We start from the raw sequence: 6,855 nt of genomic DNA, 5'->3' as shown, positions 1-6,855 counted from the left end.
TCGGGGTGATGGGAGAATAGAAGTTCAGGGAGACAGGAGTTTACAAATCTCTTATTTATTTTACGAGAACGGGAGTTCTGGTAGGAAGTGGAAGGGAAATTTAGAGAGCTAACTTCTACTAATCAATTCCCTAGAGTGTGTTTGGCAACTACGTGGGAAGAGGCATGTGAATTAGTGGTGGAAGTTGATAGAGAGAATTAAGGTGTGAAATTGACTTTTAGTCCCAATTCCTTTTTTGGTTCGTGAAGAGAAATAAGAAGGGGAATTGAAAAGGAGATTCATATCGTGGTTTTGAGGGAGAAATTAAAAGGCAAATCATGATGGACGGTGCGGATCTACTTTTCTTTCATTAAGAACACAACTCCCATTCAATTTCCACCGTAGGAAATTAGGTAGGAACCGCATCGTCCATCATGATTTGCCTTCTAATTTCCCCCTCAAAACCCCAATATGAATTCCTTCTTCAATTCTCCTTATTTCCATTCACAAACCAAATAAGGAATTTGGACGAAAGTCAATTTCCCACCTTAATTCCCTGACTCTCAGCTACCCATGCCTCTTCCTACGACCCTCGAGACAGGGAATATTTAACTTTTTGCCATCCTTACAGATGGTACTCCTTCGTTTGCCATTTTTACACGGGCACCTACACATTTGTCAATAGTAACCCTCCTAATTTTTTGTCATTTTTGCTGATTTGGCATGCCGCGCAGTTTGCCAGTGTGGCAGCGCCTCTCCTCCCGCTGCTGCTACTCTCTCCCTCCACTCGCTGACTTGTGGGCCCCACTAGTCAGGTTCATCTTCAACCTCTGGCCACCGGAGAAGGGGCGAATCACGCCCTGGACGCACTCGCCGCCGCCTCTACGTAGGCCCTCGCGCCGCGGACATGCAGCCTGTTCGGTTGGCTTGTGCTTGTCGTAAACGATCGTAAATTGCCAGCCGGAACAGTATTTTTCTCTCACACCAAACCAGACAGCAGTACTCCTTCACGAACCAGCAACGAACAAGTCCAGCCAAACGAACAGGCCCGACGCTGACCCACTCCCGCTCCCTACTCTCTCTGACGGCGACCGCACCCGCGCCCACGCTGCTTGTGGGCGCAGTCTCCTCGCAGGGCCGGCCAAAGCAGGGCGCGTCTGCGCGCGGGGTCGTCCTAGGGACGCGCGGGCCTAGGGCGCCAGGGCGGCGATGGTAGGGGCCACGGAGGAGGCCGACCATTGGGTGCGGGGCGGACACAGCCGTGGCCGGAGCCAGAGCCTCGCCGTGGTGCGCGAGCGTGGGGGACACGGTCGTTGAGTCCATAGACGACGGAGGAGGATGCCCCCATGATGCCGGTGGCACCCGTGACGAGCACAGACAGCCCCGCGCCCTCCGTGGACCTGGGAGGCCGCCGCGGCGAAGCCGACGCTCGGGATCTGGCACTCCCAGTGCAGCTCGCCCCAGGATGCAGCGAAGTAGCAGGAGGAGGTGTCGACGAAGGAGTGAACGCTCAGGTATGTGGCCGTCATGGCCACCAGGAAGAGCGCCCACAGGAACATGATCCCCCTCCCGCACGCATGCTCACCCCTTCTCCGGTGGCCAAAGGTTGAAGATGAACCTGACTAGTGGGGCCCACATGTCAACTAGTGGAGGGAGAGAGAAGCAGCAGCGGGAAGAGAGATGCTGCCACGTTGGCTGACTATGTGGCATGGCACGTCAGCAAAAATAGCAAAAAAAAAAAAAAAAAAAAAAAAAAAATTAGGAGTGTTACCGATGGCCCCGTGTAAAAATAGCAATCGAGTGTTATCGGTTAAAAAAGTTAGATGTCCCTCGAGACAGAGAGTTGGGGAGGGGAAAAAAAGATCGGCGGTGACTGATGGCGATGGCGGCGGCGCAAGCGGAGGCGGAGGAGGAGCTGCGGCTGGAGCTGGAGGCCGTGGCGGCGGTGTACGGGGACGACGTCCGCGTGCTCCTCGACCTCCCGCCCCACCTCGTCGTCCACGTGCGGCCCCGCACCGCCGACGACTCCTCGCAGCAGGTCCATCTCGTCTCGTCTCGCCGCACCCCACCCCACCCCACCCCCTTTGCCTCCATCTCTCCCGATCGAGTGACGGGAGTCGCGGATAGACGAATCGCGTGCTCGATCGGCCGGTTGACCGGTCCGCTGCTCTGCCCGGTAGTATTATTCGGTAGTAGCTGGTGGGGGAGTTGCCGTATTTTCTGAGCTGAACCCTAGCTGTTGGAGGAGAGGGGGGACGTTAGCTTTTGGTTGAAGTTTAGGCCTTCTAGTTGCAGGATTTAGGTTTTTTGTGGTTAGCCCTTCTGGGCTTGCAGATTGATTAAGTTTATGGTATATACATGGTGTCGTCATCCTGATGCTATTGTTTTAGTTAATAAGATTACTCTGATCAATTGTTGCAATGTGTTGCCATGGTTGACCTGATGCCGCTGTCTTGGCAGGGAAAGAGCCAAGAGGGTACATGCTTTGGTGCTTAGTTGTTTCCAGTTGTTCGAACAGTCAAGTGCACTTTCTGGTCAATTACGCTTTGCTACAATTACAAATTTCGAGCCTTTATGTTGGAATCTGAACTTGGAGGACTGGGATACTAAGCAGGAGAGCTACTATGCTTGTAGGATAGGCTGTAGTTTGCCACGTGATTCCCTATGAGCTGTTGTTTGATCTCTTGCAATGATAATCAATTAATCATAATTGAAGGCTTTGTACAAATGCCAGCAGTAACTTCTTGCTGCTTCTCTTATTGAAAACCCCTTCTTGTGCATTTTCCATGAGCTTTGAAGTCACTGTAATTGTAGCATCTCTCATTTTCCATTGTATGAGATTGAAGGCATAGAGATTATTTACTGTTTATTTCTTAAACTTAGACATTGCTCATGTTTTCCAATCCACGCTGGTACTGTGACCAACATTTGCCCTAAATAACGCTCCTTCCATTAGGAGTTATACATTATAATTTATAGTTTATATGTGTATTAATTTGGTTTTTTCTCTTTCAGTTTGTGGAGCTCTTTCTTGGAATTAAAGCATCTTTACAGGTATGAATCTACCACCTTTCAATATTTTCATCTGGTGTGTATCCCTATCTAAATTCTAGGTACTTCCTTTTTATGGAGAACTTTTATGGAACAAATGTTCAATTTTTTTGATTTCCTTTACAAATTATAGTCAGTGGCTGCTAGTTTTATAAGTGCCTATTATAAGTTTGTAAACTTTGTTTACCCTTGTGTTGTTCATCATTGTAACGTGCAAATCCTCATATTGCCATGCATTATTGGTTAGGTAGCTATGGTTAAGTATATTACATGCTAGTTAATGCCTTAATGATTTTCTTGTACATGTAAAAATGTATGTTATACATACTTACATAGAAATAACGAGATTTTTGAAAACCTCTGTTTTGAAATAATGTGAACACACAACATTTTTCCTCTGAAATGTCTGTCTGGGAAGCACTCATAGGGTTTTATCATGATGAAACCAGTGTGCCTTTTTTTCTCTCAAGTGAAAAGGACACACATTGTAGTATTAGCATCATAGGTTTTGAACAAAAAACATATGTAGTATGAATAAGATTAGTGGGGAACGCATTTCCTGACTTTATGACCACTGTAAATTTCACATTCAATTCTATGTCATAAGAGTTTCAAATTACTAAGCTCATATGATTGCTAAATATGCTTGAACATTATTCTACAGTATCATCCTGTGCAGCTGCCATCCTCTCGGGCATAACCTTGTTCAGTATAGTTCATAATTTGTTATATTTTTTGTTACTGTTCAATGTTGGATTGTCGGTGCACTATGAATTTATGGCATAGCCACATTGAATTTGCAGTATCCGAAGGAACCACCACATATTTATGCTGTGGAAAGTAAGGGCCTTGACGAGAATCGACAGATATATCTTATTACCAGCATCCAGAACAAGGCAAAAGAACTTTCAAACTACCCAATGCTTGTGACATTGTGTGAGGTATTTATTGTCTTTTGCTTTGTGTACGGTACATAACAATGATTTTTTAATGTCTTGATGTTCCGAAGACTTTTCACTCATAATGTGTCAGTTGAAACAATACATGCATTTGCATCTATATTCTAAAGTGTCTTGAGTGCCTGATCTCAGTTTTCTTTACCTTTACAGATTCCTCTTTATTTTTATATAGGAAAGGATGCAATAAAATGACATCTGTGTACTATACTAAACTCTTGAAACTCTGGTATCTTTAGGCTATACTATCAGATGACATTTTCTTCTTTTTTTAAAAAAAACTGTACCAACCTAGAAGGACTAGGTGACATTGTAAATATGAAAAAATAGGAAGGCAGAGTCAAAGAGGATAACAACCTGGGTTGCATCCACACCTTCTAATAGCTCTAACTAAGTTTAGTTCCTTCATTCGAAGATATTATTCAATGATTTGTATGTTAGCTTTAATTGTAAGAAGTGATGAAAGAACAAGAAATGCTGCAAGTTTGTTTTATAAAATACTAAACAAAGTCTTGTGTCCGAATTCCCCAAAACATACCAACACATCCTCTGAATAATTCTGTAACTAGAATCAGTTAATAACCATGATAAGAATTGTTATTCTAAGAGGATGGATCGTGTTCCCATATCTTTCGCATGATCTAAGTAAGTTTGCACGCAGGAAGCCGGAGAGATCCTCTCGAATATGAATCATCCAGCTGGGGATTGTCCATTGTGTCTATATCCTTAGTGGGAGAGGATAAGGTTGGATCTGAGTTGCCATTTATGAAGTTGATGTCATGCTACCACTGCTTCCACAGGTTGACAAAACTGTACAATAGTGAAGCAATTTATTCTGTCTAGTTTGTAGCTTATACTTTTGCACTTTTCCATTGTAGTGACTGCATTATGAGATGGTGGGAATGGCTCCAACATGGTGACGCCAACCTGAAGGAGCGTTATACTGGAGGTGCTGACATTATTTCGCGTTTAACTGTTTTCCCTATTTGAGTTTTGAGTATATTTGTTAGTTATGTTCATGTTTGATATTGATATTATTCCCATAGCTTTTGCCTGATATAAAGTCAAGAGTGTGCTCTCTCTTATAAATTGCAATTGGATTCTAGGCTTCTCGTCCATTTTCAAACAAGGATAATACATTCTGGTAGCATTAGTTTACTGACTTACTACTGTAGGGAAGCACATTAAGTCTGCAATATTATTTCTCGCATACAATGGCATTTAGCACTCTGGCCTCAAGGCTGGAAATGTGACAATGTAAATCCTTCCATACATGTATTTAACACTTTTGTTTGTTGGTTTGATATGCTAAACATTGTTAATCTTAGCTTGTGCAACTAGTTATTGATGCTTCTAAGGGTTTCAATTTGTCCAGCTCAGACAAAGCATTATAATGTGAATCAGCCAAGAGGATTTTGTCCAGTTTGCCGCAAAGTGTTTGATGAGAAGGATATTGAGCATGTTCGTGATCTGTTGGGTGACAATACTTCCCGGCTGGTATGTATCAGATATGATTCATGCACAATTGCACCATTCCTGCTTTTACATACATTGGTAGTTTAGTTTCACTCCATCCAAATATTGAACATGATATTTAGAGGCCAAATCACCATTTTCCTTCATATTGTTACTCTAAACTATTTCAATGAGACCAACAATAACGCTTTCTGTATTTGTCTGTTCACCTTCAGACATTGTTAACAGGTGACCTGGGTGAAGATGAAAAGGAGTTACTCCATTCTGAGGCAGAGCAAAACAGGAGAAAAAGAATCGAGTCACTTATTAATCTGCAGCAAGAACGAAACGGCCTGATTGAACCAAAGAAAGACCTTGCCATACAACCAGGAATGTATGTTTCTCTTCCTCCCAGCATGCCAGAAACAGCTGAAGAAGAGACTGCTGATCCCAGCAAAGACACCTGCTACTTCAACCTCAGAAACAGAGCAACAGTGGCCTGGCAAACAACGCCAGTAGCAATAAGCCCAAGAATTCAGGCCATCGAAGGAGAAACAGAGCTAATGCATCAAGAAGACAGCCTCATGGCCAGCCACCTAGGCAGCAGTGGCAGAGGAAAGAAGCAGACACTTCACACCAATAACATTGAAGCAATGAGGAGGATGTGACTTGTGAGTTGTTTTTATCGGTTATGTATATTAATGTCGTGCCCTGCATTTGTTTCATAATTGTGAGGCATGACACAGCAATGTTTTGGCGCTGCTATGACAGTTTTATGCTAGGGGTACTCTGGAAAAAAAACCCTGCACTGGATTCTATGAAACTTGTATAAAACAGCATGCTTGGCTAGTACACACTGTATTTGATATTTTTTTTGTCATTGCCAGGTACTATGTTAAAATTGCTTGGCCATAGTCAGAAAAGAAGCGGATTACTATTTCTTATTCCTTGTTCGTCAAGTTGCATTATGTGTTTGCTTGAAATACATAGATTAGACGCAATATTAGGCTTCAGGCTTTCCGTGCTGGTATGCAAAATTTGCAGGGGGGGCTATGTTGGTAACCCAGTAAAGATGCATTTGAATATCTTAATGTTGGTCGAGGTACTGTATATTACAAATTTACACACAATGCATTTGAATTTCCATAGCAATTATCTGGTTCACCACGAATAATACAAAAAGCACATGCAGAAGGTACTATTATTTTGTCTGCTACTAAAACATAACACTTCAATTACACCCAAGTTGCATAAATGCTCATGTTGCTTCATTATATAGTTTTGTACTTCATGCTTTGGCAACCATAGTTGCTTTTTGATGCTTCAGTTGCGGTTGCCTGCCTCTGCCTTGTCTGTCTTGCCCAATAAACAACCACAAGCACATATGTTTTGTCATACAGTGCGTGTCGAAGAG

At 43.3% G+C, this 6,855-nt stretch overlaps 1 pseudogene; it reads left to right on the top strand.

Moving 5' to 3' along the window:
• The first annotated feature begins 1,797 nt into the window (after positions 1-1,797).
• On the top strand, positions 1,798-6,308 carry LOC136483837 (uncharacterized; annotated as a pseudogene).
• The last annotated feature ends 547 nt before the right edge of the window (positions 6,309-6,855 follow it).

Source organism: Miscanthus floridulus, chromosome 9 (assembly GCF_019320115.1).
Source record: "Miscanthus floridulus cultivar M001 chromosome 9, ASM1932011v1, whole genome shotgun sequence".
NCBI lineage: Eukaryota > Viridiplantae > Streptophyta > Magnoliopsida > Poales > Poaceae > Miscanthus > Miscanthus floridulus.
Note: the sequence above shows the minus strand (reverse complement) of the source record. Positions and strands in the feature narration are given on the sequence as shown.